The 26769-nt window shown below is 37.6% G+C and overlaps 1 protein-coding gene across 1 annotated transcript in view; it reads right to left on the bottom strand.

The window, feature by feature from the left end:
* LOC135702868 (serine-rich adhesin for platelets-like) overlaps window positions 1–24573 on the bottom strand; it is a 337028-nt gene extending 312455 nt beyond the window's left edge. Inside the window, exon 1 of the mRNA XM_065223913.1 lies at window positions 23240–24573. The gene's annotated coding sequence lies outside the window, so the exon portion shown is untranslated. The remainder of the gene's footprint in view (window positions 1–23239) is intronic.
* Between the last annotated feature and the right edge of the window lie 2196 nt (window positions 24574–26769).

Raw genomic sequence — 26769 nt, 5'->3', positions numbered from 1 at the left:
CACCTTCAAAATGAGGGGTGTTCAGGTTTTTTAAATGCAAAATTGAAAGAAATACGTCAAGTTGATATTGACCAAATTTTGACCGTATCACCCTTTAAGCTACAATAAAAGCTATTTGGCAACAATTTAAACCATTATCCGAGCCATTTACCTAAGGTGCTTGCTAAGTTCACTAGAAAAACAACAATCAAGATAAAAAGGATTCATAAATACCATCCGATCTTATCAAAATAATTAAAATAAAAACTGATCGTATAGAAATCCTGCCGAATTTCCAAAATTATAAAATAGTTCTCATGAAGTGCGCTAGTTTTAGGTGCCATATCAAGTTTATTGTAAAATTTACGTGAAAACATCGAAAAACTTGAGTCCGCCCATGGAAAACATCGATTTTACTAATTATTCAACATTAAGAAAAAAAAATATTTTTCAGATCAATCATTAAGCTTAGCAGAGATTTTTGTTTCTCATGATTTTTGCATTCTAAATATTTTATTAATTGCTTAATTAAATAAAATAAAGTTAAGTATTTTATCGAAGATTGAAAAAAAACAAACAAAATAATTCGACAGTGAGCATTCATAAGGGCGTATACGCGATGATCGATTCTCTTCATCGATTTTCTCTTTTGTTAATAACTCGCTAGATTTAACGTTTGTCGGTGCGTTTGCTGTTGCTTTTGATAGCTAATGCAACCTGTTACATCTCTACATTGAATAAATTCTACAAAATTGTTGCGCTTAGCTGTAGCAATGCAAAGAGAAAATCGATGAAGAGAATCGATCATCGCGTATAGGCCTTTATGCATGCTCACTGTCGAATTGTAATATGGCGGAGGCATAAACGTTGATTTTCCTGGGCCATTTGTGAAAAAGTTATTTTGCTTTCAAGAAATCCTTAACAAATTCACAAGCTTTTGCAATGGACGGATTTCACGCCAACTCATCCAGTGGTTGGCAGCACCCTCTCAGAACCTTATGGAACTTTGTGGGTGTGGAGACTTAGCAATTTTAAGCAACTTTGCGTACTTATTTTTTTCAAAATTTATCTCGCCTAACATTTGATAAGGGTCAAAGTTTTTTGTCGATTTTTTTTTCAAATCAATATAGCTTAAAAATGACAAGCCCTACAAAAAAGTGATGTATGGCGAACTTTTAGCAAATAATCTGAAATTTTATAAAAAAATTTAAATAAAATAAAAAATCGGTTTCTACACTCTAAAAAAATATATTTAAAAATTAAAAGTCATTTTCCCAAAAATGATACCCCTCAGATTTGCTTGATATTTTTTCTCATGAAAGGCAATATAATTACCTAACTTTTCTTCATACATCGCAAAGTGGGCGCTTTTAAGGAAAAAAAAGTTGTTCGAACAACAACTTTTTCATGTTAATTTTTTTTTAGCGTGTTTCACTCAAAGTCGAATAGTAATACGCGCACAACCTTATTAAAATTCGATTAAACTTTATGGGTATACTTTTCGATAATCTGGGTGAAATCTAGCCTAACATTTGAAAAGGGTACAGAGAAGTTACCTGCAAATCGTCCAATAAGAGTTCAGAACAAAACGTTCTAATGAGGAACAGCCATCTCAGCATGGTTTGCACTTTCCTGTGATGGATTTTAAATGAAATGATTTTGACGAAATGATCATGCAGTTAAAGGAGAAATTTAATTTGCCTTCTACGAGTACAAATGACAAATTAAAAGTGTTATCAGTGCTCCCTAAATCATGGTCAGTGAATCAAATAGTTAATGAGTTTAATGCACCCCATCATACAGTGAAACAGATGAAAAGGCTAGTCAGAGAACAAGGTATTCTTTGTAGTAAGAAAGCAAGAAGTGGTCATGGTCATGATACTGAAAAACAAATTGTTTTAAATTTCTTTGACAGTGATGATATTAGTAGGCCTATGCCAGGAAGTAATGATTATGTTTCTGAATATCGAAATGGATATAAAGAGCATGTTCAGAAACGTTTATTGATGATGTCTCTTAAAGAGGCTTTTATGATTTTTGAAGAGAAATACAAAAGTGTTAAAATCGGATTTACTTCGTTCACTCAGCTCCGACCAAAGCATTGCATACTGTTGGATAGTACAGGTACACATAATGTATGTGTCTGTACTATACATGAAAATGTTAAATTGATTATTAATAGTGTAAAATTTGATTCATATAAAGAAATTGCAGACAAAATACTTTGCAGTAGTCCTATTAGAACCATAGATTGTTTTTATCGTACATGTGAAGAATGCATTTCCACAGATAGTATCGTGAGGGAACTTACATCAGTATTAGAAGCAGATGATATGGAAGAAGTTTTATTTCAACAGTGGTTGACTACCGACCGTTGTAATTTGGAAACTATTATTAAACCTGCAGATGAGTTTGTTCAATATTTGACGGAGAAAAGTTGAAAAGCTCATAACCCATGATTTTATTCATAAAGAGCAATCATCTTACCTAAGTAATAAAAAAAATTCTCTTCAAAACGGTGAAATTTTAGTGATTTGCGACTTTTCTGAAAATTATTCATTTATTATTCAAAACTCAGCACAGGGGTATCATTGGAACAATAATCAAGCTACGATACATCCTTTCGAAATTTACTACATAAAAGAAAACAAGTTGGAAAATTTAAGCTTTATTATTATTTCAGAAGTATTGACCCATGATACAATAGCAGTTCAATTATTTATATCAAAATTGTTAGATTTCATTAAACAATCTATTAGTTTCACAAAAATTACTTTCATGTCAGATGGAGCAGCGGCTCATTACAAAAATAAAAAGAATTTTGCCAGTTTGTGCAACTTCAAGTCCAAGTATGGATTGGAAGCAGAATGGCACTTCTTCGCAACGTCTCATGGGAAAGGCCCATGTGACGCAATTGGAGGAACTCTCAAACGAATGGCAAAGAGAGCAAGTCTTGCTCGAGATTATGGAAACACAATCACAACTCCACAAGAACTGTATGACTGGGCAGTTAAACAAACAGATACAAGCATAACAAAATTGAACTTCTGCTTCATATCAAATGATCAATACACAAAGATGTCCGATGAACTCAAGGAGCTGTTCAGTCATGTAAAAACTATACCTGGTACACAAAAATTTCATTGTTTTGTACCTATTTCTCAAAACATAATTTCTACTAAGCGATTTTCACATTCAAAGGAAACTCCGAAAAATTTCACTCTGTTTCCGATAGACTAATAATCAATGAAAAACTCAAATTATGTATGGAGAATTATAGGAAAATAAATTATGCACTAAACATAAACACTAGAGTTTTCATTTATTAAAACACCATTCGAAATGCAGGAAAATCCTCTGTATTAGGCCCTTTCAAATGTTAGGCTAGATTTTTGTTTTAAGCACGCCCAGATTATCAAAAGGTCAAAATCTTTATGCTCATTAAGTTTCAACGGATTTTAATAAGGTTGTGCGCGTATTACTATTCGACTTTGAGTGAAACACGCTAAAAAAAAATTAACATGAAAAAGTTGTTGTTCGAACAACTTTTTTTCCTTAAAAGCGCCCACTTTGCGATGTATGAAGAAAAGTTAGGTAATTATATTGCCTTTCATGAGAAAAAATATCAAGCAAATCTGAGGGGTACCATTTTTGGGAAAATGACTTTTAATTTTTAAATATATTTTTTAGAGTGTAGAAACCAATTTTTTAATTTATTTAAATTTTTTTATAAAATTTCAGATTATTTGCTAAAAGTTTGCCATACATCACTATTTTGTAGGGCTTGTCATTTTTAAGCCATATCGATTTGAAAAAAAAATCGACAAAAAACTTTGACCCTTATCAAATGTTAGGCGAGATAAATTTTGAAAAAAATAAGTACTCAAAGATGCTTAAAATTGCTAAGTCTCCACACCCACAAAGTTTCATAAGGTTCTGAGAGGGTGCTGCCAACTCCGAAGACGAGTTGGCGTGAAATCCGTCAATGGCTTTCATGAAGAAAACTTGTAGACTGAATTGTATTTATCTAAAGCCATTTTGCTTGATCCTAACCCGTTCAGATTTATGGCAGCATTTATGGCGGCAATGTTGCCTACAAAATGTTAAACGTCACAGTTTTTTTTTATCTTTCGATAGTTGTGCTGTGCGATTCAGCGTTCTTCCAGGCGATTCTCTCCTGTTGGCTTTGAAGCAATTACTCAGAAAGTGTTCACAACATTTCGCATTTCGCACAGCTCTAACCTCGATCATTCCCGAAAAGATCCCCTTCTTCCGGATGGTTCTGGAAATGCACCATCAAACGATGCAGGAATGTACGGTTGAATGAATTTTTTCCCTTTGACCGAATAAAATCGCAGCTGTGGATCGGAAACCAACTACAGAGAAAAAAATACCCTAAATTTAAATTCTTTTTACTTAATTTTGGGTAATTTTGAGTTTTCCATCCCACTCTCACTTTTTGTTGTTGTCAAAAACGGAACGAGAGATTCGATTTTCTCATGACTATCGTTCAATAAGCTACTAGTTAGTATATGAGATATTCTCAAATTTGAGTCAATTAAACTTAATTTTGGGTAGAAAATACTCACGAGTAAGTAATTATTTTTGCCGTAGTCAAATGTAAACCACTATAAGCGGTTTGCTGAAAATTACCTTATTGAACGGAACATGGGAGATGAGTGAAAAGAACTTAATTTTGGGTAATTTTTCGGTTCCGTGTAGTGTCCGGTAACTGACAGTTTTAGTGGTTTGCTGTCGGTACTGACGCAAGTTATTTCGATCTTCATCTTTTTAGCAAGGTCTGGAGAAGGCTGGTCTGATTTCAGACTGTTTTTACAATCTTTTATGAATTTGAGGACCACGCTCACTTCACTCTTCTCCACCAGGTGCTCAGTCGTTGATGGTATCCGTTCCGCTGGACGTGCTAGTTCTTCTAAAGAACTAAATTTGACTGAAATCGACTTCTCTTCGGTCGTTAGCATCGCTTGAATTTTTCCTCCTACTTCGTTTATCCTTCGAGATATCCTTGTCATAAATTTGGTTTTTATTCACTATGAGGATCCATCCTTAAAGTTCAATTTGTAAACAGAGGAGATTTTATGATTCACTTTTAAAAGCCTAAAAGGCAACAATATATGCATTTCTTTCTCATTTAAAACCGAATGGTTTTATGATTGCTTTTATAATGATTGAAGAGCTTTATAGAGTATTTTATCAAGACTTTAAAAAAAAATTGCTAATGCAGTTTATGATTGATTTTTAGAACAGTTTTATGGTGGGATTGAGAACTACTTTAAATTTAATTTTAAATCAACACAGTTTTTTTCTTTCTCGCCAGACTGTAAAAGGTTTCCAAAACAGCGAAAGGTAAACTACTAAGCAGGAACGTTTTACACTGTAAAATGCTGTATTTAAACTAAATGGATTATTCATTGCCATTATAAAACCATCATAAATCAGAGTGGATGCCAAATGATTGCAGAATTGTTACTTGGGATGTTACTTGGGTTGTATAATTCGCCATTGCCGGAATTGTTCCGGAGTCTCAGCGAGCGGTGGTACCGCCATCTTGCCGACAAGATCGGCTTTTCACCGTCTGCCATCGACGGAATCGGAACACTTCAGCAAAAAGCAAATATATCCACACGGCAAGAGCCCCTAGTAGCACACTATACGACTTGTTCCAGTCATAAACAAGTTTCTGCAACTGTTAGTATCGCACATGTGCTACTCGGGAGAACACAATGCGGATTGATCTTCCTAGCTAATCAATTTTTTCATCCGTATGACGAAGAAAATTCAATGGTTTCAATGCCTTTTTATAGAATTAGAATCTCGTAGGACGATTTTGGAATCACTAAGCAGTGTTATATTTTTAACTACATAGTTAAAAAAATAAGTGTAAATTTCAGTAACTATGATGCACATAAATGGAGCGTCAAATATCATACAAGTTTACATTACAGATCGGGTACATTTATGAGACATGTCTTGAAATATTCTATATATTGTAACTGTCCGTCATTGTAAGCAATATTTCTTGCAAGCTGCTAGTTCACGTGAAAAAAAAATGTACATGCATGAATGTTTACATCAGATTTTATTCTGTGTAAATATAACTCCCTTCTCATTCTTCATCAAATCCAACGGTACAAATGGAAAGGGGAATGAATCTAGAAGTCATCTCTAGTAGAATCACTCAAATTTTTGGTCACATTCGTTCGACAAAGAGAGGTAACGCGCTGTTTGTGCTTTAGTAGGACGGGAATTATACCAAAAACCCTACCAGCCAACGGAAATATAGTTAAATATAAAAAATGATGGTTACAAAAACAGTTGGCATAATGACTTAATCCCAGTAACCTACAGTTTGGTCCAAAATTGAGCGAAAATCGTCGTTTTCGTAATTTTGATGACGCAAATTGAACTTGTTATCTTTTTTTCCAAAAGACATACTACCATCATCCATACCATACCACAAGTAAGTATCCAAATGCAACTTCCCAGAAACAGTGAAAAGAATTTGAGCAACACATGCAAATCTCAATGGTTAGTTGCTTCTTCATCGCATTTTTTTTTTAACTCACTCATCCTCGCCAAAGCCAAATCACCCTCCCAACTCAAGCAGCGAGCAATTGTACCAATAAACCCCGAAGAAACATATGTTCCATGTTCGGAACCGAGGCGGTCATTAGACCTGCGAATCGAATTCTGCTTCGTTTCCCCCCTTTTTTTTGTGCCTTTGCGTTCTTGGATAGGTTGTTTGGAAAGGAATTTTCGGCACGCAACCAATTTTGTTCAGATGCTAGTTTACTTTTTTTTGTGTATGCGGTGCTACTACCTACCATTCAAGACTTGTGTGCACCATGTGTGAGCCAAAACGCTTCCGTTTCGATTTTACCCTCGCGCGGTTGCAATTATCGTGTTTTTTAGATATGACACGTGTTCGACCGACGCGGCGACGACCGCTGCACTCAAGTGCCAATCGATCACCAGTGAACTGAAACGGCCCCGTTTCTGCGGGGTCGTTCTTTCGGAACTTGACAATGAATGGGTGAATTTCACTCTTAATTAGTACCCTCCACGCTTTTGCCAGTGGTGGTAGCCAGCTGGGTGCAGTTCCCATTGTGACCCATTCCCCTAAGCAGCAGCAACAATCGTATCCGACTGCATTTGCAGACAGTTCAAGTGATCTGTAACAAGCGATAAGGTTACACGGCTACAGGCACAGTAAAATGCTATCACCACCACCACCGGTAGCTAATTGTATATCCATTGGAAACCAAATTAAACTCCTACTCTTTTTTTTTTGACTGGGCATAAACAACTCGAACCGCCCTGATAGTATCTCTTTTGCCCCCTCTTTCACATTCGGATGGCTTTATTAGATCTGTCTTTTGTGCATATTTTAAATGAAAGTAGTTCAGTTGCTCCGATTCTTCAGTTTGCAGCAAACAATGACCAGCGAAGAAGATCCACATCAGAATATCTTATAAAAGTGAAATCCTGCACTGGAATCCAGCCTCCGTCTCCGGAGCCGGACCCCAGATGGATGAGTCCACTGGCATGAATATTCAAATTCTGAGATCCTGTTTGTACAAGGGCAATTGGATTGGCTTTTGCTGCAGGTGATAAGCACACAGGGACAGAGATACGCAGAATTGCCTCGCATAACCGACTTGAACGAATCGATGATCATCAACTCCTAGCGTGAACCGGGGTGGAGATCGAGAGAAGACTTTAATTCAGTGTAGAGGTGGCTGGCTCTAGGTGCCCGTCGCCGGAGATAAATGACCGGTTTGTGTTTTGCTGATTGCTTTGCAGGTCTGCCGTTGTAGTATTTTTTGTGTGTTTTGTTTTCATCATCTATTCCTTTCCCTGCTGTTACCCGATTTTGTCGTGGAGCTGTTTTTATTACGACGGTGTCCGTGGATCGTTTCTTTACACGAATGACGAACTGGAACGGCCAGTCTATAATAAAAACTGGCGACGAATTCCGGTCGTCCTTCCCTTATTTGGAGGATTTAAGCTGCAGCCTGCGTCCCAATCCAATGGTTTAGAAAGGGAAATTTGATTCAAATTCGCTGGAAAGTGTAAAAATAGGAATTGGGGGATTGTAAATTGCTATCGCCGAAACGAAACACGTGTTTTCTTGTGCATTTGAATAATCGCAGCTTGTAATGGGGTTGCCGCTCGGAAGAGGTAGCTGCTGCAACGTTTCGTGATTGCAACCAGTAACCTAATTCAAAGAAATTTCACAAAGAGATACGTTTGTACTGCAATCTAACCGGAATTTGCCAAACAATGCCGATATAGGGGTGGATTACAATCACAAATAATAAAAAAAAGATACGAAAACTGGTGCATCGTGATGCCACACAAGTGAGTTGCGAACCTCAAACAATTGGTACGCGCACATTGGTTGCATAATAACAGGGCAGATGCATGGAAGATTTCCGCCTGGGATCGCCCTCTTTCCCCCACTCTCCGCGCATATCCATTGCACACTTTCGAAGAAGAAAGGCTCGCGGGTTCGTCGGGTCTCGTTTGTAATCTATAAACGACTGCTCTGAGCTGTGCTGAGGCGGTCTTGCTTGGGTGATGAGGCTTGCTCGGAAAGAGAAGCAGAGACCTTTCGGTGATTACTATGCGGCGTTGAACCCTTTGGTGGTTCGAATTCTGAGAACTATTTGGCGCTGTTTGAGCTCACACGAAATCCGAACGAAATGGAAAGGTTTGTGCGCTTAGAGTTTGGTAACTTTTTGACGTGCATGTGCTGGTTGCATCTTGTCTGACTACGCTTGCAGAAGTACGCATAATGTCCCAAAACTGATCAATTTGCTGGTGTTTCAAAAATGTAATATAAAACATGAAAATATTATCTTAGTCATGAGTCTCAGCGTTTTTTGCCTAACACCATCTAAAAAAATCATAATCTGGTATCTTGCCCGCAATCATAGTTTTGAACCTTTAAATGATCTCATGTTCAAGAATTTTGGAACTTTCTCCATTAAAACGGTATTGATCTGAGAGCATTCAAGTACCAAAATCAGACTTTTTTCTCCGCGTCCAAGATCTTGACAACTTTTCAAAACATAAGATCTAACCAAATTTGTAAAACTTCAGATTCTGGAAAAGTAAATCAAATTCTGGGCCTTGTTTTTTTTTCTGAGTACACAATCTTTAAAAAATGTTAAATTCCTTTTCCTTTTTTCTTTAAAATCTTGTTAATCATCGGTCGAAGCATGCTATCGACAGTTCCGGAGAACTTCGAGATTAGAGCGTAATTGCTTTTGTAAACAAACACTTCATTTGATGATTTCTCGCGAATTAAAGCTCAATTTTAAAAACTAACAACACAAACATGCAAATGAATGATTCCTCTATCATTTGGTATAGTTTGTTCACGAGATTGTTCTTTTATTCGTGAGAAATCAGCGATTGACATGTTTGTTTACAAAAGCAATTACGTCCAAATCTTAAAGTTTTCCGGAGTTGTTTACTTCTTTTGGTGCGCTTTGATCATTGTTTGCAGCTCGTTCGGTGCCTTTGTCATCGCCGTTGGAAGCCAAACATTTTTGTTTTGCCTATCCAAATCGAAGTGCGAAACCCACCATGAGCGAGATTGCCAATTTCGTAAAAATCACTCGATGCGCATCCCGTTGGCATGGATGCGACGTACAGGATTTTGGAGGAAGAAAAAGTTTTCATCATTTTCGAATCTGAAGCAAAAATGCACATACAGCTCGATTCACTTAATATCTGGACGGAAGAAATCAGCTGTATCTTGGGATTGTTTTGATGAAAAAGAACAGTTGAACAGTCAAAATAAAGGGTTTTATTTCACTTTCAGAAAAATATTTTGAAGAAATGGCGTACTTTTCTTGACATACATCGCATCATCTTTTGGACACATCTCTTCCAGTCTTTTTCAGCTTAACGCTTAACAATTGCCCAATATTTTTCGATTGGGTGAAATTGACGGCAATTGGGTGGGTTGAGGTCTTTTTTGATGAAATTCACCCTGTCGTCACGGTACCACTGAAATGTCTCTCGACTGTAGTGACAGCTAGCCAAATCTGGCCAAAACTTTACAGAGCCTTTGTGTGCTTTGATGAATGGTAGAATGCGTTCTTTCAGGCACTCTTTCTTGTAGAGCTTTAAGTTCATAGACTCATTTGTATCGAAAACTTGAGTTTTTTGTCCGCAGCTGCTAATCGCTTACCAAATCAAAAATTTTCGTGCAAACTTATCAGCAAAAACGAATTTATATTTGTTGGGGACATCTCCTCAAGCCATGGCCCGAGAGGCTGCCCAAAGTCCAACTTTACATACGTTTCGTTGTCCATCAGTATGCATCCTGAGTTCCTCGTGAGAACCTCTTTAAACGATATCCTTTGCGTAGACGGATCCTCCGGAATTGGAATTGTATTTTATGGCAATGTCGCCATCAGAGAGTCCTGGGTTTGGTCTAATTGTTCTCAATACCTTCCAATGCAGTTGCCGATCGTAAGTTCCACTACGACGCTTACGGTGATCCTTCCAAACAATAGTTTTCCGATTTCGCAGTTTTTGAACCTGAACACGTTGGATTTTCAACGTGGGTGTTCAACATTAATTTCCTTCTTTCGGCTTGCATCTAAAACAACTTTTCTAAATCTTAATGAATCGTAACGAAACTTTTACCACATCCCAAACAATCTGCTTTCAAAACATTCGAGAATTGACCACTAGGACCGCTTTAAAATAAGTAGTTTATCCAGATTTTAAGTGAGCTTTAATCTAGAGCAATTAATGTTCCATTATAAAGGTGAGATACGGATGCTGATTGCCGGAGGCAACGTTCAATTGGTGCGAGTCTACGATTTACCACTTGTTGATATAACATTTGTGCTGGGGAAAGACGGGAAAGTGAAGCATGGCTATGTACCTTGGTAGAACTGTACCAGAACAACTAATCGTCAGAACTTTTTTTTCTGAATCCTTTGAAGTGATTTAATCCTGGTAGTGCAACAACTAGACCATATTGTCACAGCATAAAGCATCGCCGATCTAAAAACTTGTATAAATATTAGAAGTGTATTCTTCAGACAAAGTGAACACAACACAACACTGTAGAAATGGTGAACACGTAATCATTTTGAGCTGGCGCAAATAAGAAATTGCTAAGTTAAAATCCAAGTATAAATCACCATCTGTTATTTCTCGCGAGGATAAAGTGTCATTCCATCGTTTTCCGTTGGCGGTTTAAGAAAATACTGTGCGGTGAATCAAATAAACCAATAAAGAAAGTTCACACTTTTTGGTGCCTGGAAGTCATTTTTACAATCGAAGACAATAAAAGACGTGATTCGAGCAGTGTGCTTTGTGTTGGTGCTCATCTGTATTCCACCTTCAACCAAAGATGTCACAAGATCAACTTGCACCCAAGCAGCTTCGAAGTGGTTCAACAGCTGGAAAAACAAGATCGGACTCCGACATGAGTGTGTCTGATCTTGCGAATCTAATGAATCTTATTTGAAAGATACCTTGAGTTAGTAGTAAGTTTTCTGGCAAATGTTAGGGGTTCGTGAGCATTCCTGACATTGCTGAAAATTATGATAGCATCAGATTGCGGGGTTACTAGTGTAATAGGATGCTTTGTTGATTGTTCATTAACTCTTGATTGCTTGTAATACTTATGAATATTTTAGGTGGACAAAAAGGCGAACTAAGAGGTGGACGCCTGAGCTTTTCCACATTTATATCGCTGTGAAGCAACTGTAAACTTTAGAATGAATCTATATCTGTAACTGAAACCAGTTCGATTTTGTTTGCCAACCTGGTTAAAATGTCATATTCAATTATCTTAAAGATAAATTGTCCAGCTCAAACCTTTGTAGGGGTAAGAGGTGGGACCATCATCATCTATGAAACTGCAGTTTGCATCGTATCAACAAAGTACGAAGGAAGAACTCAAGAGAATGAGTGATTCCCTGAGTGATTTCGCTTTGTGTCAAAAAACCACCAAAGAAGAACTAAAACAAATGGGTGCCTCTCTTTCGGCTCAAATGAACAAGCTGAAAGCCGATATTTCTGTTGACATCGAGGAGCTACGTAAGGAAACCAACAACACCTTTCGTAAACTGAATGTTTCCATTGAAAGGACCAAGTCGGATGCTGTGTCTGCAGTGGATCGGAATGTGCGTATGAACGACCTAATTGTCAGCGGTGTGCCGTTTACACCGAGAGAGGATCTATCTGCATATTTTTCGACGTGGTGTCAGTCTCTGGGATATGCGGAAAACTATACACCCATGGTAGATATCAGGCGACTTACGAAAGGAACTCCAAAGGCAGGAGCCGCCAGTTTGCTGTTAATCCAGTTTGCCATAACGGTGCAGAGGAACGATTTTTTCGCAAGCTATCTACGCTCTCGCAACCTATCGCTTTTGGAGATTGGATTTTCGGTGAATCAGCGGATCTTCATCAACGAGAACCTTGGGCTCGCTACGAGGGGATTACGATCCAAAGCACTGGCGATGAAGAAAAACGGACAACTTTCGGGACTCTTCACTAGAGATGGGATCGTCTTCGTCAAAACGAATGGAAGTGATCGTGCGGTTGCTGTAATGTCCGAGAGTGAACTGGAAGATATAATGCAACGTTGACCTATCCTTTCTTGCTATTGTTTACATCCTTGCCTCCGCTCCTTTTTATCCCGTGTCTCCCCTCCTAAAAGTTAAAGTTTTTAGTTGAACTATAGTGCTGATGTTGTTGCTGTTGCTGTTGCTGCTGTTGGGCCCGAGGACTGGGCGGTACGAGAGATGGAATGGAGCGCTGCTGTATTGGTGAATAATGCTATTAATAATTATTTGCGTCACATCTTGTAAATGAAGTACAAAATTTGAAATGTTTGATAACGTAGATTTTAGTTTAGTACTCAATTATCGTTTCCTCCTAATTGCTTCCGCGTTTTCTCATACTTATGGCTGATAATTCCATCTATCACGTCTCAACGAACGTGTGTTTACCCGGAGTAGTACTGAAATCGGCATTGGTTCAAGGGAAGCTTTCAGTGTGTTGCATCAACAGCCAGAGTATTTGTGCTCGCAAGCTTAGTAAACTCGACGAATTACGCCAAATACTTTCTATAGCAAGAGTTGATGTTGTTTGTTTGACTGAGTCCTGGCTCAATGAGAGAATAAATAGCACCATTTTATCAATGCAAGGTTATAATCTCGTTAGACATGACAGAGTGGGACGACTAGGAGGGGGAGTTCTGATTTATATAAAAAAGGAATCAAATTCAATGTTGTCGGGAAATCGGAAAATCGAGCTAATGTATCGCAGACCGAATACTTAGCGCTGGAAATTTCAATACGAAATGATAAAATCCTCCTTGCTTGTTTCTATAATCCTCCTGAAGTTGATTGCACTGACGATATTGACAACATTTTACTGAACTTTGGAACTAATTACGGCCATACACTTTTACTTGGAGACTTCAATACAAACCTACTTAATATTAATGCTACCAGAACCTCTAGATTAATGTCAGTTTTTTCATCGTTCAATCTTTCTACTCTAGGAAATCAACCAACATTTTTCCATACGAATGGGTCTTCTCAGTTAGATTTAATGCTTTTTAATGATGAGTCCAAAGTTTTAAGATTTAATCAAATAGATGTCCCGATGTTTTCCAAACATCATTTCTATCAAACTGCCGATGCACACACTCTTTAAGAGTTTTTCAACACTGCTATGACAAATCTGTACGACGATTTCGTTCCTACTCGTGTTCTCAATTCAGATAAAAAAGAAAACTCCTGGTTTAACAGTTCAATAAGCAAAGCCATGGTTGATTGTGACTTGGCGTACAAAGCGTGGAAAAATTCAAAGCTCATTGATGATCACAATTTATTCAAACGACTACGCAATAAAGTCAACCAGCTCATTCATAATGCGAAAAAAAAACTTTTTTACAGTGCATCTAGATCCCAAATTACCCGCCCAAGAATTATGGAAAAGATTAAAATCAATGGGTGTTGGTAAAACCAACTCTTGTCCGATCAACGGATTAAATTCCGATGAAATTAATGTAAGTTTTGCCAAGAACTTTAGCTGTTCTAGTAATTCGAATGAATATAATTTCCAAAGTCAAAATGAAGAACACATTCCTGAGAATGAATTCTACTTTGATATCGTCAGTGAGGTCGATGTAATTAATGCAATGTATCATGTAAAATCAAACGCAGTTGGACTAGATTTGCTTCCATTGAAATTTTTGAAAACTATCTGCCCTTTAGTTATAAAACCAATTACTCACATATTTAATTCCATCATCTTATCCAGCCGATTTCCCGATGGATGGAAAAAGTCAAAAATTATTCCCATAAAAAAGAAATCTTCCAGTGATGCCATAGACAACCTACGTCCCATTAGTATTCTAAGCGCTTTATCCAAAGTTTTTGAACGTTTGTTAAAGCTGCAAATTTGTCAATACGTCGATCACAATAATCTTCTTAATACCCATCAATCAGGATATCGTCCAAAACACAGTGCGAAAACTGCGATGTTAAAAGTTTTTGACGATATTGGTTTTGTCTTGGATAATAACAAGCCGGTAGTTTTGATACTCCTGGATTATTCAAAAGCATTTGATACTATTTCCCATAAAATAATGTGCAGAAAACTTCGTCAAAATTTCAATTTCTCTAATCATGCGACAACTTTAATTCAGTCTTATTTGAAGGGTCGAATGCAAGCCATTTGCAATAATGGAATACTTTCAGCCTTCATTCCTATTTCTTCGGGAGTACCTCAGGGTTCTATTCTTGGCCCAATTTTGTTTTCCTTATGCTGGGTTTAGACTAGGCAAGTCAAATGATCAACTCAGTTGAATTCAATTGGCTTGCAAAGTTGAGCCTGGTTCAACTTTTTTCAATTCAAGTGAGTTGATCAAGTCAGTTGAATGGCATGGTTTACACGTTCAATTCGCGTTCAAGTCAGTTGAATTCAACTGACTTGATCAATTGACTTGCCCTGTTCAAACCCAGCTTTATACATAAATGACTTGCCCGGTGTACTAAAGTATTGCAAAATTCATCTTTTTGCCGATGATGTCCAATTGTACTTTGATTGTTCAGGAACCTCTGCTTCTGATATCTCGGAAAAAAATCAATGCAGATCTAACCAGAGTTTACGAATGGTCTTCTAACAACATGTTGTCTATTAATATTAAGAAAACACATGCTATTTTTATCAGTAACAGTAGAGGAAATTATGTTTTGAAACCCACTTTGGTATTTAACAACCAAAATATTGAATTTAAAGAGCATGCTACTAGCCTTGGAGTGACAATTCAAGAAAATTTCTCATTTGACAAATTTATCTTAAAACAGTGTGGCAAAATATTTGCTGGTTTGAAAACACTAAACCTAGCCTGCTCATTCCTTAGTGTGGACACCAAGATTAAATTGTTTAAAAGCTTGCTTTTTCCTCACTTCATTGCATGCGATTTTCTTTTGTTCGAAGTTTCGTCTTTCGCTCTGTCTAGACTACGAGTTGCACTTAATTCTTGCGTACGCTATGTTTTTAACTTAAATAGATTCTCAAGTGTTTCACACCTACAACATCAACTCATTGGTTGTCCCTTTGATAAATTCGGTCACATGAGAAGCTGCTTGTTTCTGTTCAGTCTTGCTGCCACAAAACAACCCGGCTATTTGTTCAATAAATTGGAGTCTTTCAGAAGCAATCGATCGAGGAAGTACAAACTGCCGCGCTTCAACACATCAAGGTATGGAAAATCCTTTTTCGTTAGAGGCGTGATTCAATGGAATTTACTTCCCAACGATTTAACATTAGAAAAATCATTCTTAGCATTTAGGAGGAGATGTATTGAGTACTTTAACTAAACAAAAATGTTTGGTCAATTAATGAATGAGTCAATAATTTAACAAAATCAGTATGGATTAATATTAATTTGAATTAGTAATCGTGACGCCAATTCTACGTGGAAAAACATATGTAACAATTATAAAAAGACGAATGTCTTATGTTACAGATTAGTATTGAATAAATAATAATAAATAATAAATAAAGTTTGCATTTCCTGTTCCATGTTTACACATTTTATATATTTGTTACATTTGACTTGAATGCCCTCAATGTGATCTTTAAAATTTAATTTTCGGTCAAGTACTAATCCAAGATATTTCACTTGGTTCGACCATAAAATTGGAACTCCGTTCATAGTGACTATGTGACTACTACTAGGTTTCAAAAAGGAAGTTCTAGGCTTATGTGGAAATATTATAAGTTAGGTTTTGGAATAGTTGGGAGAAATCTTCCATTTTTGTCCATAAGAAGAGAAAACATCTAAACTTTTCTGCAGTCTGCGGCAAATAACACGAAGACTTCTTCCTTTAGCGGAAATGCCTGTGTCATCAGCGAACAAAGATTTGTGGCAACCCTGAGGCAAATCCGGAAGGTCCGAAGTGAAAATGTCATACAATATAGGCCCAAGAATGCTATCCTGAGGAACTCCTGCTCTAACAGGTAGTCGTTCATATTTGGAATTTTGATAATTTTCCTTGCAGAGTTCTGTCAGTTGAATAATTTTGAACTTATTTCATAACATAGAGTGGAAAATTAAACTTTTTTTCAATTTAGCAATCACACGTTCATGCCAAACACTGTTAACTGCTTTATCTATGTCTAGAAGAGCAATTCCAGTCGAGTAGCCTTCAGATTTGTTTGAACGAATTAAATTGGTAACTCTTAAGAGTTGATGAGTAGTTGAATGCCCATGGCGAAATCCAAACTGCTCATCTGCAGAGATAGAGTTTGTATTGATGTGATGCATCATTCAATTCAAAGTTATCTTTTCAAAAAGTTCACTTATTGAAGAAAGCAAACTTATTGAACAGTAGCTTCAGCTGGATTTATATCCGGCTTCAAAATTGGAACAACTTTTGCATTTTTCCATTTATCAGGAAACTATGCCAAATGGAAACATCTGTTAAATAACCCAAACTGAAATTATGGGAACTCTCGAATTGCTTAGCAACCTTCTGACAATTTTCCGAATTTGTGATCAAAATTTTACCACCTTTCTTATGCGCTGGAATAGGCTTTTGAGGTTTTTTCAAACATTTGGTGAGCTTCCAAAAGGGTTTGGGCCTCGAGTCTAATTTCGAAGCATCATTTTCAAATGTTTTGTTCTTCAGAGCAGAGAATCGCTTTTTAATTTGTTTTTGCAAATTTCATGGCAGGATCGCGTGTTCTTTGATGCTGCCGTCTACGGACATTTTTCAGACGGATCAAGAAGTGAAGATCATCGTCTATTATAATTGAATCCAATTCAACCTCGCACTTTGGTACTGACGCAGCTCTTGCTTCAACTATAGAAGTAGTCAGAGATTCATGAGCATAATTAATATAATTGTTTTGTAAAGGAATGTTTGGATCAAAGTTTTATTCCAGAAATGTTCGATATAGCTCCTAATCATCTCTATAAAAATTGAAATTTGAGCTTACTGGAAGGTGGTCAGAACCGAAGTCACCATGGGTAGCCAATGGGCTACAAAGTTGACATGAATCAGTTAAGACCAAATCAATAGTTGAGGGATTTCTTGCTCAATAAAAGCATGTTGGGTTGTTTGGATATTGAATAGTGTAATAACCTGCAGAACAATCACTAAACAGAATATTACCATTGGAATTGCTTTGAGCATTATTCCATGCGTGGTGTTTTGCATTAATCAAGAATAAAGACCTATAACGGGTAAGTTTCTGGAGGTCACCCTTAAGAAAATTCTTTTGCTTACCTACGTATTGGAATGGCAAATAGGCATATCATAGCATAGGATAAACCAAGTTGCACAATGTCGTAGGTGGTACGAGCTCCAAACTGTTGTTATGGAGGAAACCTACCTTCATCCGTTGCTGTTAGATATTAATTTGCGGTTAACCACTACCTCTAAGATACAAGGGAGTCCCCCTCCGACAGACTAGAGCTGTTCTGGCCATGTCCTTGCATCTGGTGAGGATGGGAGAGGAATGTTAGTCCGACAATTACTTAAGAGAGATGCAGAGAACTCTACGACCCCTCATAAGTGTCACGGGAAGGGTGGAATTTCGTTAGCAGGGAAGGAAAGCCATAGGATACGTCCAGCTGGCGTTGCTGGCAATTATTTAAAGTATTTAATATATAAAACCTGTAAAGCATTTGTCCGTTTACCGTTGTTGCTGCCCATTACCTACACCCATTATTCGAAACAGTCTTCAGATTCCGGAATTGCGAAACGTCGACTCTTCGATCCTGTTGCTTCTTTGGCCCAAAAATTCGGTTGTTCCTAAACATATGCAGTATTGGAATGGCTAAAAGGCAGCTATAAAAGTAAGTTGTACAAATTTTGTATCGACAGAAACTCCCAAAGTTTCAAAAACATTGGTTTCTAACGAAGAAAGAATTTGATGTGTGATACGTCTATGAACAATTATGGCAACGCCACCACAGGTTCCATCAAGACGATCATTTCGATAAATGAAATAATGTGCGTCCCTTTTAGCCTTATTCAGGTTTAAGGAACGTTTCAGTTATAAAATGTAATATGCACGTTATGAACTCTCAATAAGTTAAATAGCTCGTCCTCATTATTTTTAAGAGATCGAGCATTCCAATTCAAAATATTTAATGATTTAAAACCCATTACTGAATTTCAAAGTCATGACGATATTGTTCGCAAATTTTACTCCAGTTTGAATAGCATCAAACATGGAGGTAGTTTTCAGCACATCAATAATCATGTCAATTAATGATTTCTGAAAAAATCCATTTTAGGAGTAGTAATCCTTCCTGAGTCAAAATTATCAAAATTTCCGTTAGAATTATGTTGGATAGAATTTTGATTTCTACCATTTACTCGTTGAACATTGTTAGCAGCGAGGCGAGCAGGTATAGATTTAGAATTTGAAGCAGGGGTGATAAGTGTACCTACGGGTACGAATGTAGAATTTGTTCCTCGCTGACCGTTGTTAACAGCAGAGGAATTTGTACCTATTCGGGAACGTGGAGCGTTTCCTACCTGGCGCTTAGAACGAGATTGTAGTATTGCTTTGCGAGTCTTACATTTGATTTGTGGTTTTCACCACAATTTAAACATTTATCTTTTTTAGGATTTTCCTTCACAGGACAGTAGTCATTAACGTGAGAGGAATCACCACAAGTCATGCATTTAGCTGGCATGTAGCAATTTTTGGTTTCGTGACCCCACTCCTGGCACTTACGGCACTGGATGAGGTTTTGGAAATTTCCTCCAGTCTTACTGAAGTAATGGACATAAGGCTATCTTTTTTTCTAAGGCCTTAAGGTTGTTTAGTTCACTAGACTTGAAGTGAACTAAACAAGAATCCTTAGAAATCCTAATGCGCGAATCACCAGGACGGGATTTCATTCTCATTTTGATTTATTGGACTGGCTCAGCTCCAAGTAATTTTGTCTATTCATCTTTGTTCTGATCCAGGGATTCACCACTGGGCAGACCTTTCAAGACAACCTTGAACAGACGTTCAGTTTTGGTGGTGTAAGTGAAAAATGTGTGTTGCTTCTCACTAAGATACTTTAGAAGACGTTTGAACCCGTCAAAGGTTTCAGTTAATACACGGCCAATTTGCAGTGAAAACTTGAATTTAACGAAATTCAAAAGTTCCGTGCGAAGAGCATGGAAATCGGAAGTTGTTATCACAATAGGGGGTACCTTTTCCTTTTTGGCATTAAGCCGTGAATGTTTAATGGAATTTTGCCTGGATGATGGATCATTCTCATCATCGGTTAGCATATCAAATTGATTGCTCAAATAGATTTCATCAGAAGGCGGATCAAGAGATTGCCTTTTTCTTTTGCGTTTAGGCGCAAAGTTTATTTTAATTGCCTTCCAAGCAGATTACTATAAGAATCCGAAGGATCGAAGAGGAATTTACTAATTCAATATACTCGCGCTTAATTATATTTACCGAACCTTGGCAATAAGTTGTACTGAGATCTCAGCAACCATGACGTTTGTTTGCTGAGATTCAGCAAAACATATTCCAAGACTTAGCAACCAAACATCGCTTTTGCTGAGATTACAGCAAAATGTGTTTGTCTGGAGCTTGGCATTGGGCGGATCTGGTGGCATACGAATCGATTTAAAATAAAATGATAATGGAGAGGAAAAAATCAAGAAAACCATGTAATTTTTTTATATAATTCTACGGCTTAGGAGATATTCAGCCTACCAAATCAGTACTAAAGAATCCATCCTCAATTCAATTATCTTGCAATTATCTGCGACATTTCCTTGAAACTCCCCCAAAAATTCTGTAGGAATTCTCTTCGGAATCCAAATGACATCCCTCTACAAATTTTCTAGAATTCACAACCAGAAATTTTAGGTAGAACTCTCTTGGAACTCTTCCCGGATTCTTCTTGGAATTTGCCTGCACTCATGAAATCCTCCGAAACCTTCGCAGCCACCCTAAGATATCAAATGAAGAACCACTAACAATTCCCTTGGAATTCTCTTCAGAGCTCCCATGGAATACACAGAGACGAATGCTCAAGAAGTGTAAAGTCAAAATAGTCCATAGGCATTAACTGTCAAATTTTTCTTCAAATGTTTCAAGAATTCTCATTAATAGGAAAAATAGATGTAATGTCGGCCTAAATTCCCCTAATTTGGGCCTATACATAAATTGAGCAATCGACTAAATTTTCAATAGCGACCAAAAATATCCATTAGTACCGTTCCAATGACGCGTTCATGTATATGAAATTGATAAATTACAGATTTTTAGCCTAGTTATAGTATAGTATTATTTCCAAATGAGTATCTATCTCCAAGCCTTTTTTATGCTTAAAGTAATTAGTAAGCTTCAATTCATACTACAATTTTGCTAGAGAACATTGCTCGTTGAAGCCATTTCCATAGACTTAAAAAATTTGAGTTGATCATACAGGGGAGTCCCTTAGCTCAGTCAGTAAAGACGCAGCTACAAAGCAAGACCATGCTGAAGGTGGTTTTCGGGTTGGAAAATGTCTCGACTTCCCTAGGCATAGAAGTATGATTAGACTTGCCACTCAATTATACCAATGCAAAAATGGTACCAGGCATCGAAAGCTCTCAATTAATAGCTGTGGAAGTGCATCTAGAACACTAAGTTGAGAGCACGCAATAAGCTAATATGCGATATGCAATAAGCTTGAAATTCGAAGAAGAAGAAGAAGAAGAAGAAGAAGAAGAAGAATAAGAAGAATGCAGGAGAGTACAGGGTGATACAGTGAAAGACTCTTTAATTACTCAAAATTTTGATGCGCAAAAACCATGTTTGGAATTAATTTACTTAAAAAAACAAAATTGTAATATGTTTTAAAATTTTATAAAGTCAAAGAAAAATTTGAAAATTACTTTCAAGAATTTAACCATCAATCCAGATTTTTAAGCGTAACTTGAACATCCTTCACAATAAAAAAAATTAAAAATCAAAGGATAAACTTTTGAGAAAATTAAATATTTTTTTTTTTTTATTGTAGTCACTATAGTGTTATATATAGTGTTACTCTTGGGTCATTCGTGACTTGTCCGGGGTGAGATTTGAACTCGTGACTTTGGCGTGAGAGGTATGGATGTTAACACTACGCCGGGGTCCCCCTCGAAAATTAAATATTAAAATTATTATTCAAAAAAAATTATTAAACATGATTTTACAATGATTATTTCTCTCAGTGTATTTTTTTTTCGGATAGACCATACTATGTCCTACAACTTCTTGCCAGACGTCATTTCAAGTTTTAAAGTAATGATTTTTTTTAGAATTATATTTTTTTTATATTAGCCCTTATTAACAAATCAAGACCAACAATTGAAATGCCCTTAACTCCATTTTGTAAACAAAGGTTTGTTTGAAAATGGTCTTACAAGGTTGTTATACCATTTTCTCGCAAACCGAAACCTTCATTTGCAAACCTAAATCACAATCGGGTAGAGGAGAATTTCCCCTACTTGTTCATTATGTTGGTTTGCCTTTGTGGACTTCGGTTCGCGAGAAAATGGCCTTACAAGGTTTGTTTACAAAATGGAGTTAAAGCCATTTCAATTGTTGGTCTTGAAATAGTTCGGAATAATTTACATTTTTTTTGTGGAAAATGTTATCTTGGGCATCATCCAACAAATGTGCAAAGTTTCATTCAAATGGCTTTATTTTTGCTGGAAATACTCTATAGAATCTTACATTTCCCGGTTGGGTGTGGTAAAATGTTGATAATTATTCAAGACCAACCATTGAAAAGGCCTCCAGTCCACCAACTCGAAGCAACAAAATGAGCAGGTAGGGAAAATTCTCCTCTACCCGATTGTGTTTTAGGTTTGCGAATGTAGGTTGCGGTTTGCGAGAAAATTAAATTGAACAATTTTGACCATTTTCAGAACTAAGTTTCAACCAGTCGAATCGATTTAAAATATGTAAACGAAGTTCATTAAATGTTTGATCAGGAAGAAGTTATGAGAATCTTAATCTTTAATATTACGGTATTATTCGGGTCGCAAGTTGGTGGAATTTCTCAATTGACGAAAGATTAAGATCCACCACTTCAGCGAGCGATTGATTTGATATCTACCCCACCAAATTACACATACAAGCAACGACCAGCCAGGGCCTCGCAAAGAAAATCAATTGACCAGAGGGCACATCTTCCAACTGTCCCCGGTGGACACAAAATTTCCATTCGTACGATCCCCGTGTACGCAGCGCAGTCGCGTGTACAACTTGTAACATATTTACAAACAACATCAGCCCTCGGAGCGGGTAAACGGGTCTCACCTGCTGCAGCAGTAGTACACGCTATTTTCCCTTATCGCTAATTAAGCTGAAACCCGTTCATAATCAGAATAACTGAGTTAGGTGCCTCTAGTACGGTCATATAATGAATGCATATCTACCCAACTGAAAGCCACGCGCGCTCGTCATTTGACTTCGGGCGGGGGACCAACCCTTGGAGAGTCTGACGTCGTCGTCGTCGTGGTCGGCGGGTCAGAAGCATAAAATTAGATCATCCATCCCAAGGTGAAACCACCCGTGGCGTGTTACGAATGAATCGAAAAGGTCCTTTCTCATCGGTACCTACTACCTGAGCCATCTTCGAGAAAATTGCAATCTTATGTAAGTGGGAGGTGATTCCGTGGAAACAAAGGAAATATCATCGATGTGAGATAGTGTGAAAAGGAATCTAATTTACCTTGAATTCCGTTTTTTAGGATCCTTCTTCGCTGTTGTCTCTGCGTCAGGTCAAATCATGCAAGTCTCGGCGTATCGGTTACCAATGTTTACTCTCACTTTGTTTTTTTTTTTGGTTCAGCCAACACAGCAAAAACACCAAAAAACATCAATCGATTTCACTTCAAAATTTTCAGCAAGACAAAATATATTCATTCGTATTCATAAGCGACTTGAACGATGGCAAATCGCATCACCACCAGAGCAACCGGTCATCACTTGATGGAGTTTGAATATTCAAAAAAAAAGCTCACTTTTGTTGGCATTTCTTCTTTGGCATCACCACCACCGGAGATTGCAGCAACTGCCGTCGCCACCTCCACCGCTTCGTCAGGTTTCGATCAATTTCTGAACCATCCAAACTTACGGTTAATTATCAGCAAACGCACTCACACATCACATGCAAATGGATCGATTTCATCCGAATTTTTTATTTTTTATTTTTTCATTCGAGATAATTATTTCTTCTCTTTTTTTCGGTGCAAACAACTACTTCACACATGCGTTTTTTTTTTATTTATTTTTGCTTCACTGTTGTTGCTACAATCTTCTCAAGGTACCCACACAAATTTTCGATTGTTTAACAATTTAGCATTTCTTCAGCAGGAGACAATTTACTCTCGATCATATAACATCACTGACTGCGCTGCGCTGACTCTGACTCCTACCTTGAAGCCGGGCGTCTCTGGGGAGGTATTTTCCAATATAACTGCCGCCACAATCACCAAATAATAACATTCATCATCCGCCACATTTACATACAATTATCGATTTGTAAACTCCTTGGCCAACAGTCAGCTCCGCTTCGCTCGATCAAAGTTGTTATCTATGCACTTTTTAACGGACGTCGTTATTGATGGCTGCACGATTCGGTAAAATTGTCTGATTGAACTCATCCATCAACACTCAGAAACCTTTCGATCCAAATCGAAGCTAATGCAACACACCTTGCAAACATTTCGCCAGACAAAATATCCACAATTATACGTTGCAACGTCAACTACTTACTTCGTGAACTTGACACCCTACATGCACTGCACAACAACTGACTCAGCTGATTCTGGCTAAGCTTTTCAAGTTCAAAACCGTGGTCAAAACTCGTAGTTATTTTTTTTTTTTTCGTTTTCTTCACCTCACTTAACGATTTGCTAGAGGTCTTCTTCGTTGAACACCAAACAACAACCAAAATAATAACAGCTTCAGAGTGCACACCAAAACAGCCTAGAGAGTACAGAAATATACCACGCCGGTAACCGTACGCCAATGACGACCGACAACAACCGATCCGTCCGGACGGAAGGTTCAAACGAGACTACCAGCGCTCCGCTATGGATAGGAACGTAAACAGACAGCCCCCGAGCTCTGTCGGAACGGTGAGTGCGGTAAAGGAGAAAAACAAAATAATACACAGCGAGAGCGAGTTTGGGCGAACATTTTTTGCTCGGGTACCTCGACCAGGTAGGTATCCCGATGCTCATCATGCGGTGTGATGCTGCTTACACTGGGCTGAAGGAGGGCTTTGATCTCTATAGCAGCACCGGATGGGAGGGTGAGTAGCAACATAAGCGCATTAGAGAAAATAGAGAGAATCAGTGATCGGTCGGGGCAGAGAGGGAGAATCATGTAAACAGAGAGGTTTTGGAACAACAAAATCATGCGTTCGACAAGGGGTTATTCGGAAATTCTGGAATAATATGCACTTCGATAATGATATTGCTGATATTTGCCATGCGAATTTTCCAGATTCTCCAAAGTAAAATCTGCTGCAATTCTAAATTTCTAATTACCTATAGACGATTTAACGCTTAGCGGATAGAATTCTGATGTGCGTTAAGGACGGCATGACTAGGATATTTTGGGAATTTCAATATTCAAAGGATTTGATTGATTTCTTTATTATAGAGACTTTCAGCCGTTGGCGAGACGAACCCTGTGATATTCAAAGGAATTTAAATATGGTAAAGGCATAAAACAAGGCTGCCCTCTTTCACCGTTACTATTTAATTATTTGATGCAAAAAGTGTTGACCAAATATTTTTTTATTAATAACTTTATTTGTTCAGGCTCAATCGAATAAACTTTACAGAGCCGAGTTATCATTTTCGCTACACATTATTAATGTTTTATATTTAAAGTTAAAGGAACTGGACCGAATACTCGCAGTTATATCGAGGTTAGTGGAGATTTACTTTTTTATGGGAAAAGGGAGAAGGAGGTTTGAAATGTGCTTTACGATACAAATATTTAATTAATCCTAAAACTTGTACTTATTTCTATTCATCTTGAAAACAAACATAAAAAACCCACACGTATATAATACAAACTAAACACAAGGTTAATCAGACTAACAATCTAGGGTTATTATTCTTGAAGTAAACATATGGGTCATTCCAGCTCAAGTGGGTACACCACCTGTGGTCGATGTCACCGATTTGAGCCAAACTTGGCCAAAATGCTTATTTTGGAATTCTAAACAAACGCCTTTTTTGATTTTGCTCAGGAAATACGAGGAGTGCTTCATCGGCCTCATTGAACGAATAGCCTCCAATGAGCTAAGACTATCCGTAAAAATGAAATAATGGTCAGAAGGTAGTGAGAAAATTCGCTCTACTGCGTAAAATATAGCTGCGAGTTCCGCAACGTATACGGACCATGGTTTCTGTAGTTTATAGAAGGCGCTATGAAATTGATTAAATACACCAAATCCAGTGGAAGCATTTATGGTTGACCCATCTGTGAAAAATCTTTTATCGTTACTTATATGGTGGTACTTGAATGCAAAAATTGAGGGAACAACCATCGACCGATGGTGATTTGGTATTCCATGGATTTCTTGCATCATGGTCAGATCAAAATTTACAGAGGAACTATAGAAGGCTTGAAAGCAATCCCGATTGGAGATTAATGAAGAAGGACCAACCTCCAGCGTCATGTACTCATAGTACAAACTCATGAATCTTGTTTGAGGATTTCGGTCGAGCAGCTTCTCAAAGTGCTCTATTACCAAAGGATTCAATACTTCACAACGGATAAGAAACCGGAAAGACAGCTCAGTGAAACGATCTGTCAGTGGGAGAACACCCGCGAGTACTTCGAGGCTCATCGTATGAGTCGAGTGCATTCAGCCTAGCGCAATACGAAGGCAACGGTATTGAATCTGTTGCAGCTTAAGAATGTGTGTTTTTGCTGCGGATTGGAAGCAAAAGCTGCCGTGCTCTAAAACCGAAAGGATGGTTGTTCGGTACAACCTGATCAGATCTTCCGGGTGTGCTCCCCACCAAGTTCCGGTAATTGTACGAAGAAAATTGATTCTTTGTTGGCATTTTTGTTTCAGATACGCAATATGTTTTCCCCATATGCATTTGGAATCGAACCAGACACCTAAATACTTGAAAGATATACTTTGAGTGATAGTTCTACCCTTTAGTTGAACTGTGATGCTTCCTAGAAAAAACAACCAACTCAGTTTTCTCCGGAGAGAATTCGATACCC

The sequence above is a fragment of the Ochlerotatus camptorhynchus genome, unplaced genomic scaffold (assembly GCF_037179485.1).
Source record: "Ochlerotatus camptorhynchus isolate MF236.1 unplaced genomic scaffold, CSIRO-AGI_Acam_v1.1 ptg000202l, whole genome shotgun sequence".
Lineage (NCBI taxonomy): Eukaryota > Metazoa > Arthropoda > Insecta > Diptera > Culicidae > Ochlerotatus > Ochlerotatus camptorhynchus.
The sequence above is the reverse complement of the archived record's forward strand: the minus strand, read 5'-3'. Positions and strand labels throughout refer to the sequence as shown.